The 13,935-nt window shown below is 36.9% G+C and overlaps 1 protein-coding gene across 5 annotated transcripts in view; it reads left to right on the top strand.

Annotated features, from left to right (window-relative positions):
- SOX2 (SRY-box transcription factor 2) overlaps positions 1 to 13,935 on the top strand; it is a 275,994-nt gene that overhangs the window by 41,809 nt on the left and 220,250 nt on the right. Inside the window, exons 3-4 of one of the 5 annotated variants that reach the window (XR_005822352.1) lie at positions 1,087 to 1,238; positions 2,926 to 3,086. The exons of 3 other annotated variants lie outside the window; for them this stretch is intronic. The gene's annotated coding sequence lies outside the window, so the exon portion shown is untranslated. Of the gene's footprint in view, positions 1 to 1,086; positions 1,239 to 2,925; positions 3,087 to 6,350; positions 6,561 to 13,935 lie in introns of those variants that run through there. One more of the 5 variants, XR_005822345.1, reaches the window with a different exon arrangement.

Genomic DNA, 13,935 nt, shown 5'->3' with positions numbered 1-13,935 from the left:
ATTATACTTTAGGATAGAGCAGGAACTAGATATAGCAGCTGTATCACAACAGCAAGGTTGCTTTGTGACAAAAATATAAAAACAAAACAACAAAAAGAGGAAAGATACAGATATTACCACTGGTAAACTGTCATTAGAGACAGATGAAGATGAGTACAGAAGAAAGTTCACTGGCAGCTGATCATAGGGGATCATATCTTGAGTGATGACAATTGTACCTGAGCAATCTAATTTTGACCACTTAGACCTGGTTTGCTGACTCTCCCAAATTCTTCTCATTAATCTCATCTTAACTGAGGTTAGAGCAAGCTGTGAGAAACCTGAGGCTTCAGTCCTAAGAGAGGGATACGTGCTTAACCTTAACTAGCCAATGAAGTAGTTTTGGCTGCTTCTTCCTTGGGTATAGCAGCTCTCTGGGCCTGCTGGGAAGCATTCTTTGCTTTCACCTAAGGACACAGTAGCTGAATCCATTTGCAAAGCACAAGAAATCTAGCAGTTAAGGATGGCTGCCACCTTCTTCAGCTCTAAGCTGGTCTCTGCCCTTTCTGTCTTTTTCTCTTTCTTTGCTCTATTCAATAACAAGAAAAAGGTTTGAGGGCTGAAACTGCAGCTTCTGTGCAGCTCTGGAAGGGACGGTGTGACTGTGGGGAAAAAACATACAGTTCTGGGGGTTGGTGAAAGTGGGTCATTGGGAAAGGCAGAGATCGGGTACTGTTTTTGGGTGGAAGATGTTAATGGAAAATGCAGAATGTGGGATTTGTAATGCTTTTTGAACTCCAAAACACAAATGGCCTGCAAGTGCATGCCTCTGGTAGGAGCTTGGTGGCGATCATTTAAATCAGGATAACTCAGCAATGTTAAATGTGTGCTCCTCTTACAGAAGTACAGCTGTTCAGCAAAAGCAAAAATAACCCATTATAACGTGGATTTTTTTAAAATTGTTTTTAGTTGTTGTTGTCTAGATGGAATGTAGAAAACCTGAATCATGTCCTAGAGATCAGTTCTGTCCTGTCCTTGTTAGCATGCAGCAGAACTTGCAAAATAATGCACGTGTGTAACTGTTTTCCCACTGGTTAATTCTCCGAGGTCTAATTCTCAATTGCTCTCAGTGAGTGAACTTTTGTGAAGTTTGGGACCTGATCTGCTCTCTCCCAAGTGAGGGCTTTCTCTTTCTTGTGGAAATATGGTCCCCTTCTCTGAATGATGATGCGTTGTACTGCCAGCTAGCATTTTACCAGGTGAGTATGGACCCTTCATCTGGGATATTAGAGTGTAAACAAAGGATAACGTTACTTCTACAAAAACAGGGCAGCACTCTAGTGGCTGAGATACCGCGTAAAAATGAGCATTGCCACCTCTAGCACCATCTTGTGTTTTCCTTTTAAATGAAAGGGGAAGACAGTCTTCTCAGCTACATCACAGAGTGACTGTCCCATAGGTGTGTTAGGCATCCTCTGAATGTGCTACCGGACTGGAATGTTTGAGATTTAGCCATAAAGGTACTTAGGCAGGCTCCTTATTAGGTGTACTGTAGAAAAAGAGAGCTGTGTTTTGCGCTCATTCTGTTTGTGAGGAATAAAGGGTGATTCCCCAAACTTGCTGACTGGCAAATTTTCCATAGAATTTAGCTGTCTGGCAGTTAAATTCGTGCAATCAGTCTGTCAGACTTGGTCTTTCTGTTGATCTGAACCACAGTATCTGGTTATGGTGTGGTTTTGTGGTTGTTCTTTTTATTAATATTTTGGTTTTGTTTTGTTCACTAAGACCCAGATTCTCTGAAGTATTTACATTCTTGACTCTTAATTACATAATTAACTTTGTGGGTCTGGTCCTAAGAGCCAGATCCTGTAGGATCATGACACACAGTACTGATGCTGAAGTCAGTGAAGTCTTGCATCATCTGGGGAGCAGAAGAAGGTCAGGTACAGCGCAGATAGTCTGTTGTGTATGTGAGATCAAGAATCACCATGGTTACTTATCCGGTATTTTGACATCTTTTTTTTTTTCCCCCTTTAGTATAATAATAAAGACGGGTCCTCAATCTGTAGTGTAAAACAATTTTCTTGTGGAAGAATGGCAGGAGCCTTTTCAATATTTATTTCTTTACAGCAGTGATGTATCCAGTAGTATCAAGGAACAGTGGCTGACAGCATGTGCTAGAACTGCTGCTGGTCCCCCAGAGTGCAATTCTTGACCTGTACATTCCTGCTTGTAAAATAAGAATTTTGTTTGCTTTCTTCATGTAAAATTGCTACTGTCAGCAGCACCACTTCCCTCTTTTCTTTTTCTTTTTAATGGGACTATACATTTCCTACCACAGCAGGTGCCTGCTATCTGGATGTTAAGTTTACATAACTGTAGGTAGGAGTTGCTGTTCAGTGCTCTAGAGGAGAGAATATTTCAGGATTTAAGTGATGAAGCTTCGTTCTCTTTGGTGGTTGCACCTGGGGGCTGTTCGTACAGTTGTCAGTCACTCAGCACTGGGGTGCTTTTAGTGACTGCTGAATGCTGAAAGGGAAAATATTAGCTGTGTATTCTAACTCCGTAAATAAGTATACAAAACTTTAGGAATAAACAGTAAAAAAGAAAATGCGAAATTTTTATTTTTTTCAAGTGGGGTATTTATGTTTGTTCATCAAGTATGCTGCTTCTTGGGCATGTCACAGTGGCAAAGGGCCAAGCGAGTCCTGTCCAGGCTAGGTTGCCAAGCACTTAAGTTACTGGTAGACCAAATTCTGAAGAAATATTTTAGTTTCAAGTTTTTGTTTAAGCACTAAAGCACTTGTGAAAGTATGGAAAGCTAGGTGCCAAATTAGCAGCTAGGAGCTGAACTGTCTTTCTATGTATAGAAGCTATATCTATTGCAAGCATTTCTGCTAACATATTTGATAACTGTTGCTTTTTTTTTTAAATGTGGAATTTTAGGTGACCTTGCCTTTCTTGCCTATCGTCGTGGGAAACAGAGTAATTGTACAGAAATGGCAAGTTTCTGAAGTTATGTTTCACTGCTTACAGATGGATATTATACTTTTCTGCTCCTACTTTTCTCATAATCAACTTAGTTTCCCTACTTGCTGCAATTATACTATTAGTTTTATACTACTGCATTTATAATGTAGGCTTATCAATTTAAAAATGTTTTTTTTATAAGTTATGAGATTGTAACCAGCTAAAAGGGAATTTAATAGGAGGAAAGTTGTTCAGCTGGAAAATGAAAACTAATTTTTTTTGAAGATGCTTTGGAACAGATTTTTGAGTAATGCTTCTTAAGGAAAGAGGATAGTCATGTAAAATAGAGGGGAGAATTTTTAATAGGGAAAATAATGCTGGAAAACAATAGGAATGTGGACAGGTAAAGAGTAATTAGAGATCATATTTAAATAGATAATTTTTTGCTCTGTTCATATCATTCTGTGTTGTGCCTTTTGCCAGGATTTTGCCCATTAAGATTGCCACGTATTGCTTAGTATTGTTAATACGCAAAATCCTGGCAAAAGGTTGACATTGTAATGGCTCTAAAGGACCCATTTCAATGTAAATCCTAAGGGTCTATCAATGTGCAGGGGATTTATGTGGGTGAGTCCCATTAATGGTAATGGGACTTATGTGCGTAAATCTCTTCCGCATTGATGGGAAAATAGACTCCTTAGTATGCAAAGTCTCATTTGAAATCAAAGAGCATTTGCATAAGATCCATACATAGCATGGAACTCTGTCTTAAAAACAGTATGAAAGAAGATAGTACACCATAACTACTTCAGTGGACGAATACTAGTGCAAAAATGCATAATATAAAGAACGTCATTTAAAGAATGCAGCGATGTTTACACAATTGTCTCCAACTATTAGAAGTCAAAGCACACTCTTGCTAAAATGGCTTTTTACAGGCATGTGGTTGAGCAAAATAACAATGTGTAGTTGTGGAACTTTACATCGGTCTCACGTCCAAAATTTTAGAATGAGATTTTGAGTGACTTGGAATATAAGTAAGAGCCAAGAGATCTTTGCAGTCCCAGTTTCACTGCAATTCTCAAGGCCTACTGATCTAATACTCTAATACTTTTACATAAGATTTTTTGGTTTTGCTTTCATTTGAAGCACCAAACGTTTCTTTTTTTTTAAAAAAAAAAAAGTGTCGGGGGGAGGGATTGTATGCCCCTGCTCCTCAGAATAATCCAACCTTTGACACAAAAAGATTTAACTTTATGATCTCCACTGAGTGTGTATGTGCAACCTGGATTGCATCACACCATAAAGTAAGCTGTCATATTATGGCACGAAAATACAGAAAATATGAGCACACTGCTTTCCAGCAGGTGTCACTGTTGGCAAATGTAAAATTAAAACTATACGTTTATCACAGCTTATGTAAAGTTAAAAATATTTTGGGGGTGGTGGTGTACTTCACTCTGTTTTAATCTCCTCATAATACACAGGTATTGATTTTTGTTAAAACTGTTTAGTATATATTGGTTACCTGTGTGAGGCTCAAATGGACCTGAATACATTATGGCAAAACAACAGTATTGTCTGGAAGATATCTAAAATGTTAAAAGCCTTCATTCTTCTTTACTGTCTGGCATCTAGATTTGTAGCATTATTTTAAAAACTACTATGCGTATAACAAAATAATTAAATTGTGTTTATTTCTTTTTGAAGTGAGTGAAAGAGTAAGTTGATTCTACTGGTGTGGACAAGCAGTGGCCTTCAGAATCTATTATTATTGTAGAAGAAGGAACCTGAATGTAGGTAGCTACTTAATAACAGAGTTTTGAGTATGGTATGTTGTGCAAGGTTTCATCTGCCTGAAAGAGGAAAAGCTACGTTATGTCTCAATACTAATTCCTGAGGTGCTGTACTATACAATGCTTTCAGTGAGACTTCTCAAAATGAGCTGCCCCCTAAGTGGAGAGATGAAAGTTGTATATATATATATATGTATATATAGAGGATATCTGCCTTTGGTGTTCTGGATTAATTGATTAAATTATTGATACTTCCTCTATTAATATAATATCGTTTAATCTAGGTGTTTTCCTTGATTTAATGTAAACTGTTAATCTTGCAGCCCTCATTTAATAATCCAGCATGCACAGGGTAATTAGGAGTTGCTTTAAAAATGCAGCTTTAAATAAGCTTTAAGAATAATTTCTGAGCGCAACAAACCTCTCCAAAATTGCCTTCTTTTTGGTGGAGAGAATAAATGTGTTTTTAGGTTTATGTCAGAAACATTTTTCTGCATAACGTTTTGAGGGGTAGAGGTGGGAGAGTGACACAGGTGAAAGCAATTTGTTCAGTTTTTCAAGGAGTTATTTTCTATATGTGTTGGCTTTCCACTTATATGTAGCACAGAATATGAATTTACCCACCTTGATTTACAGATTTCCTAAAGGATGCTTAATATGTCATTGAAATATGGTGCTAACTAGGCAAGTGATTGTCCTTTTGGATGCCGCTGTGCTGGGCGTTCAGTTCTGGACCCCTTGCTACAAGAAGGACGTTGAGTTGCTCGAGCGTGTTGCAGGGAACAACAAAGCTGCAGAAAGGACTAGAAAACAAGAGTCATGAGGCATGACTGAGGGAACTGGGGCTTTTTAGCCTCAAGAAAAGGAGGCTGAGGGGAGACCTCATGACTCTCTACAACTACCTGGAAGGAGGCTGCAGTGATGAGGGTGTTGGTCTCTTATCTCAGGTGACAAGTGATAGGATGCGAGGCAATGGTCTCAAGTTGTGCCAGGAAGGCTTAGACTGAGTGTTAGGAAGAATTGCTCCATGGAAGGGGTTGTCCATGCATTGGAGCGGGCTGCCCAGGGAAGTCCCCATCCCTGGAGGTTGGAGACGTGGACATGGCACTAAGGGATGTGATTTAGTCATGGGATTCAGGTCATGGGTCAGACTTGATGATCTTGCAGGTGTTTCTCAATCTAACTGATTCTATGACAGACCAAATTCTTACTAAGAATGATTACAGCTTTTCTTTATATGCTGGTTTGTATTTTAATAATTTTTCAAGTCCTACTGGGGAATCTGAACTCTAATGACAGCATAGACAGAGTTAAAGTTGTCCTTGATATAACTACACGCAGTATAGTCACATTAACAATTCATTTGTATTTTTGTGCGTTTTTGAAGGAAAACTTTCCTGCTTTTTTTTTTTTAATGAACATATAAGTGAAGGGTTTACAGCTGTAACATGGAAGGGAGAAAAACCATGCCTGACTGTTGCACCTGGCTGCACAGGTGAACTGCATCTGAGAGCCAGGTATCAGCTGAGTGCTGTTCATCCAGCAGTGATTAGCGCACCTCGGCTGTGAAGGTTTTGGCTAAACTCAGCAAGGCTTGTTCTGTGAAGGGGGGTGGTGAACAAGCTGTGTGGTGTTGCCAAGCCAGCCTCAGGAGCTGGAGCAGGGACTGCTTGTGCTGCCTGATCCCAGCAGCGCCCATGGGGTGAGGGCCAGCGTGCCTGGGGAGCAGCAGTGTGGAGGAAAGCCCTGCCTTGGTCAGCAGGTGGTAGGAAGTGCTGCTTTCCTGGTAGCTACGCCTCCAATGGTATCATTTGGGTAACGTACCTGATGCTTTTTTTCTTCTTTTTTTTTGTTTGTTTATACACATTTGGCTCTATAAAGTAACATTCACACTAAAAGAAGATAGAGGCTCTTATTAAAAAGTGGTTGTAGTAGAAATATGGTTTGTATAACAGCCATTTGTAGCGCAAATGTGTTATTTTCAGGACTTTAAGTAATGGTACACAGTAACATATGTTTAATCATGTCTTCTGGGTAAAGTTAGAAAATATTCAGAATGTTTCAGGATCTGATATCCTAATAGCTTTGGGCTGACAAAAAAAAAAGAACAGATTTATTAAAAATGGGCAAAATGGGAAATAACTTTCTGGCTTCTGAAGTCATGAACAATTGTGTATTACACTTGCTATGTCTATAGTTAAAGGGATACTGAGTGAATGCAGTTTCAGAACTCTGTTATAACAGTATTAGTTCACATGTTCATTTGTTTCATACAAAGTGATATTTACTATTGTGTGGTTTACGATATTGTAAATTAAAAGAAATTCCTCATGTGAAAACTTTTTGCTTAGAATAAGTGAACTTAAATAGTTAAACTTTCAGCTAAAAAGGCCTAGTCCTTTGGATTCTACAGATGAGCAGTATTCACTTTTATTGTAGCAAGTTTTATTACTCAGTAAACTTACTTGCGTATGACCTAATGAGACCAGAACTCCCAGTCTCTGCAGGATCTGGTCCTGGATGAATTTGGGTACGCGTAATTCTGATGTGGAAAAGCAGAATACCTCACTAATAATAAATTAAAAAAATTTAAAAAAAAATTATTTTAAAATAAAAATTAAAAAAAAAAAATTTGTTCTCATTAGGAGTTTAGGATGCATTTTAAACTCAGGGTCTTAACCATCTCTCTCTTTTTGAATATTTTAAGCTTAGTGTTATTGGTGTCAATTTTTTAATCAATATCTGTAGCTTGGAGGGGGGAGGCAAGGAACATGGTGCTATTCTGTTCTGCAGATTTGGTGGTGGGATGTTATGGACAATGACTCGAGCAACAAAGTCTTTAGAGAGCTTTCTGTTGTGCTTTTTGCAATTTATTTTGTCTTAAGAACACATGCTGTTATGTTCACAAAGTCACTGTTCCTAGGTACAGAATAAAGAAGTAGATAGAAGTGAACTGCTGCTGGGTTTGGTATATTCTGGAATTCTGCACAGTTCTAATCATGAAAAATGTTGACATCCTCTGATACTTCAAAGTCAACATTGAAACAGTTCTGGAAACATAATGGGCCTGAGAAATCTAGACTTCATGATATTTCAAAACAGAGACAACAGGGAAAATAAGCTACAAGCTCTGGTTAATCAGCATAGATACTGAAAGGCTGATGGTGAAGGAAAAAAACGAGTCCCTAAATGTGATGGCTGTGACTTCTGTAGTCTGGCTTGTAACTGAAGTCCCCCAGCAGTTAGCTGTAGAATTACATCTTCAGGTGCCTACATGTGGCCTTTCAGGAAGCTGCTGTAGTCAAACAAGAGTAAGTAATTGTACAAACTGTAGGCAGTGGCTTGAGATATCAATGCATGATACTTAAAATATGATTTTATAAAACGAACAACTGTCTGAATGCATTGCAGGTTGGATGAAAATCTGCTAGTGCTGAATGGTACAGAATAACGCTCTGATGCAGTAGTAACGAATAAATGCATTTTTTCCCTTGAGTGGAGATGATAATCACACAATTATCCTGCAATATGAAGCAGTCTGTGCAGTAAATAAATACTAGTGTACTCTTTTATTTAAGAGAAGTTAATTAGGCTTTTCACTTCTATCCCCTTTCATGAAATAAAATGATAAATGAATAGGTCTTTCATGCTTAGCTCCAAATTAAACTGCTTTTTGATTTTAATTTAGAACAGAGTTCTCAGTATTGTCAGTTCTTTTACATTTCATCAATAAGTTGATCATGTATATGGGCTTTTATCAGATACACTGTCATACTGCCAGAAAAAGCATTGGCTGTAGCACTTAAGAATTCACTCCTATTGGTCCATTATTTTATATCCAGTTGGCCCCAATATACATATAGAGCGCAACTCAAGTGAAGTTTTGTGCCAACTTGCTTTCTTCCAAGCTCCTTTTCTAGCCCTACTCCTAAGAAAATCTGATGTAAATATTTTAAAGCAAGGATTGCTGACCAAATGCTGTATATGTAGTTGCACAGAATATCTATGGTAGGTCCACTAAGCAGATTTTATGAAGGAGATAGAAATTATTTAATAGAATGACTCTCAAGATATTTGTGAGTTTTTTATTGGTCTTAGGTTATTTTGTTTATTTTATAAGTCATAGAATCATTAAGGTTGGAAAAGACCTCCAAGATCATCTGGTCCAACCATCTCCCTACCACCATCACCCACTAAAACGTGTTCCCAAGCACCATGTCTACTATCAGCTTGAATTGTGCAGTTTTTGTATGTCTCTAATTTAGCAGACAATGTGGTTTCATTTTCTATTCTATTTTTTTCATTTCTATTCTATGATTTTTCAAAGCTCTGATTGTAAAACGCCTGTCTTCGTAACTTTTGGTCCTCAAAAATATATGTAATTCTTTTATCTGTTCTTACCAATAGCATCAGAATTCTAGGTTGTCTGATGAACTGCTTTCCATTCTTGACCTGTTTGGTACCCACCTAGCAAATCTCTTTCTTAATGAGTAATTTACTTTTCATTGGGTACCCTATGTGAATGTTTGTGAAGGTTAAATAACAAACTTCTTAGCCTAAAACAGTGTTTGTTAATGTTATCAGTTTGTGACAGCTTTTGTTGCACCTCATTGGGGGAAAATCCTAGCTTAACGTTAAAAGTAAGTTAACTAGAACATGATTTGTTCTTCATGAGCAAAGGTTTTTCCCTTGCATACTTAGTTATCTTTAACTTGTGGGTCTTATTTCTACTTCAGACTACTTAGATGTGCTTTAAACAGGGTAAAGGAAGGCACAATTGGCAAGATGTTTTAAACCAATTCTGTATATTTCTTTTTAAGGCACACATACAAAGGAATGTACTTTTCATGCTTTTAAATGCTTCCTTTTCTCTTTGATAAACCTGATAGAATATATGTGCTGGTAATTTAAGTATTTAATTCAAGGGATTTTGCAGGTTGAAAGTGGGACTTAATTTCTTTAGATATTATGAAACTAGTAACGATGGTTGGATTTTATATTTTGCTAGAGGGAAAGCATGGTCTGAGTATACTTCAATAGAGAAAACACATTTGATGTTTCAGGGATTCCATGTGTGTTCAAATGTCTGAGCTGTAAGATTTATTTTTTTTTCTAATGAAGAACCAGGAATTTCTACCTCTATTGATTTTTACACCTATATTCAAAGTAATATCTGGGGGGACTAGAACCAAATAACGGTGAACACTTACCTTGCGCCTTCCCCAGTTAGGTTGAGTTCTGTATTTAGAGAGGATTTGTGTTGGTAAACCAGCTATGACCACAACTAGAAAAGATAAGTAGGTACGTACCGTTGCTAAGCTCGTGTTGGAAGTAAGGATTTCACAAGATTCAGAGGCTACGTGGTAGGTGCTGATCATAAGACAATGCAGACGTATGAAACCAAGTTTACTGTCTGAATACCAAGAAGTTAAAATCCAGTGACTGGTTTTGAACAGCTTGTGAGTGAGACCATACCTGTTTCTCTGTCTGAAAACGCTGGAATCCTTGAGCTGTGAAAAACTTATGGCACCGTTTGACAACATGGTTATGAAAAAAGTTTTAGTTGTAGCTGACTTGACTTGTGCTTCCTTGTACTTGTTACTTTATGACCGCTCAAATGAGGATTTAGAACCTTGTTGCCTGACTGTCCCTGGATTTGTGGTTCAATGTACGTGTGCACTGATAAATAATTGTTTTCTGCTATGGCTTTTCTGCTTTCAGCTTTAGTTGAAGTGAGGCCACAACTTGGGATGGTAAGGAGAGGAAACATCAGATGTGCTCCTGTTCTAACTTCTGAATCAATCAACATAAGCAGTCCATAGAGATGGGCCAATGAGTTTAGTTAAAAAAGGGGGGGGAAAAAGCCTTTAAATGTAAATGTAGTTTTTAATAAAATTACATGTCTTTTCAGTTTCTAGACTCTTGAAAAATTATATAATTTTTCTTCTTAAAATAGTGCAAACTGTTAACAAACTTAGTAGTTAGTGTTCAAAGACTGTTAAAAAACCACTTGAAATAACATGACAATCTCATCTTTACAGTAATAGTAGGTTGTTAATTAGCTGAGCTACCCAAATACTGAGATTATAGTTAAAATGGCTCTGAGTAGGAGGTGATAATGATGCACTGCCTGTTTTACAACACATTATATGCAGTGCACATTAATTCCACTTTTTAAAAGAAAATTTTCCATCATATTAAAGAGCTCTCATTTTAAAGGGTAAAATCTGTCTTAGATAAGCTAACCTTATCAAACATGTCTAAAATAGATATTACTATATCAGGCAATGAGAAGAATCACAGATGTGTGTTTAAAAATAAGTTTGTTATTTAAAAATAAAAAAGTAAAAAGTATCACCTCAGATTTAACCAAATGCCCAAGCCTGTAAATTTTAGCTATTTTTGTTGAACCAGAATCTATTTCATAGGAACTTAAAATAGTAATTTCATTTCCTTCTCATGCTCTACAATATAATGCTTAGCTGCAATTAAATATTGGCTGTGTAGGTGCCAGGAATAACTGGAGAGTAGCCATTTCTCATGACTGTCCAGGAGTGAACCCCACGGTGCTCACCTTTACTAGTCAAAGCCATCCTAGGTATCCATCCTAGGTATGCTTGCCTGAACTGCAAATATAGATCTGCCGTTCTGAAACAAAAGAAAACTTCTTGTCATATAAGAAATGACCATTCCACTTCTGCTGTTTTGGGAGGAGAGGGATAGCACAAACATCTTTTTTAACTAATGTACATTTTTGTTCTTGCTGTTTTTTTTTTTTCTTTTATTGAGGAACAAAAAATGTGTACTTTTTAATGAGCTTGCAGGAAAGGGACAAAAAATAGTTTTTCTCTGCTCAGTACTCCCTTTCCATCCTTTTCTTTTGGAGTGTGGATATTTAGTGAGATTCATTAGACTTGATCTTACAGGTCCTAAGTCAAATGGCTTGAGAAATCTGAGAGAATTCTGAAACTGCAATTTTTGGGGTGTTTTTTTCTTGTGTGGTTTCAACACTAGTATCCATCATGCTAAGTAGGACTGTTTTTTGTTTTATAGTAAAGTTTGTTTTGGTATTGTGAGTAATTTTATTAGTTTATGAGTTTTGTTGCCTGAGGAGCTCTGGTTCTCTAGGGAACCAAAGTCATAAGGCTTATGACTAAGAAGCTGATCTGGATGCTACCTGTCCTAGAAGATCTCAAAATTCTCAGATGAGCAGTAAAGATATGTTAAATTGCCAAGAGGGAGGTTATTTAAGTCCACTGTAGCTGCTGGTTTGTTCTTCAGTCATCTAGAATTTTCTTTCTTGATTGAGATAATTAAAATTAATTATAATTTTGACAGTGTCACTATGCCTTTGATATTCCCCAGGGGGAAAAAAAAAACAACCAAACAAACAAAAAAAAAACCTTTAAAGAAGCTAGGAAATAGTTCCTATTGCTACTCTTTTGGTTGTTCCCACTACTGACCCTTTCAGAGGTCACTGAGAGTATGGCAGGCAGAGTCTGCAAAATGAAGAGGTCCTTGATAGTGAAATGCACAGCTGTGCATGCTCAAAAGCAAGGTCTAATGCTTTTATTGTCAAACTGGTATTTGTACTGGGCATTAATAGTGTTGCTTTAGCTACAAGTCCGTTTCAGCTCAACATCCCAAAATAGTTAATTTTATGCCTTTAAGTATTTGTACTGTACATAATTGCATAAAAACTTTTTTGATTCAATAGGAAGCATGCCATTGTCCAAGTACTGCTATCGAGCTATGACAGATTAGTGATGACATATTTTCATATTTTCTTTTGTTTGCATAATCTACACACTCTACAAGCAAATGTCTAAACTAACAATAATGTTTGTAATTAGACATGTCTAAAATTCATGATGTGGTAAGTGTACACTACAATGATGATTAGATGTATGTAGAGAATTGTGTATAATATTTATGTATTATAGTTTTAGTCAAGAAAAAGATCTTTCTACAGTTTGCTGGGTGCATTAATGTATCAGCTAGGGAAATCACCAGTTACACAATGTCAAACAACACCAGGATTATTCTACGGGATAGTAGTGAATATGTGCTTAAATGATACCATTCTTTGGGATATTATCAGAAGACCAGGTGGAATTTTGAATTGTGAGACCCTAATAAAACTAAGGTCACTATATATATTTACTAACATATATATTATGTATAGAATATGTATAATGGACTACCTTTCTGTCAAGAAATACTGTGTGTATTTGTCCAAGAATACCATGCAGTCCCTTGTACTTTAATAAAAAAAAAAAAGGAAATTTAGACTTAGGAAAATTAGGAGCGTATGATAAGCTGCTGTACTACTCATACCTTGAAGGGATATGAGCAGGTAACTCAAGCACTCTGGTGTTATGGATTTTCTGCTTTTTTTCGCCTGCTCAAAATGCTAAAGAAGCTTTGAATTAATTTTCTTGAAGATTTGTTTGTGATTTTTAAATGATGTCAGATTATTTTTTTTTTGCTGCTGTTGTTGTTTTTATAAGTTACTGAGTTTGATTTGTTTTAAGAAAGTGTTTGCAGTCATAATTGAGAGATATTAAGCATGGTGTTAATTAAACAAATTGATGTGAATATCTGATTGAGTCCTGAGAGGGTTAGATTTTTCCCAGCTGTCATAGAGATCATATTCAAAGAAGAGGGAAAATGCAGAGTTTGTTTCCATATGCAGTGGTAGAGTCCTCTAGTGTAGCTGCAGAGGTGGCAGTTTGGAAATGTAGTCAAGAACAATTTGTAAGTTAACTGTATGAGTTAAAGGAAGTTGCAATAAAAATATGAATTTATTTCTAAACTTTAATAGCAAAAGATTATTCAATGGGCTTGGGCAGCTTTAACACACTGGTAATGTGATAAAGAAACTAAATTGTAAATCTGTGGAAGGTAGAGGCCAGGAGGCCTCTACTGAGGAAAATGGCAATTTCCCCCTCCTCCCCCCATTGTTGTTGAGCAAGGCCTGATTGTTTATCCACCTTTAGTAAAATCCTAGAAAACTATGCCCTCCCATGCAACTTATCTTTAGTACATTTTCGGAGGAAAAAGAAGAAGGATATACAAGTAATAACTTCTGAGACATGTAAGGGGCAGTTCATCTGTAACTTGTTTTTCAAATGATTCTCACTACAAAGTTTCTGAATAACTTTACTCATTTGTAGATTAATTTTCCGAT

The sequence above is a fragment of the Cygnus olor genome, chromosome 9 (assembly GCF_009769625.2).
Source record: "Cygnus olor isolate bCygOlo1 chromosome 9, bCygOlo1.pri.v2, whole genome shotgun sequence".
Taxonomy (NCBI): Eukaryota; Metazoa; Chordata; class Aves; order Anseriformes; family Anatidae; genus Cygnus; species Cygnus olor.
The sequence above is the reverse complement of the archived record's forward strand: the minus strand, read 5'-3'. Positions and strand labels throughout refer to the sequence as shown.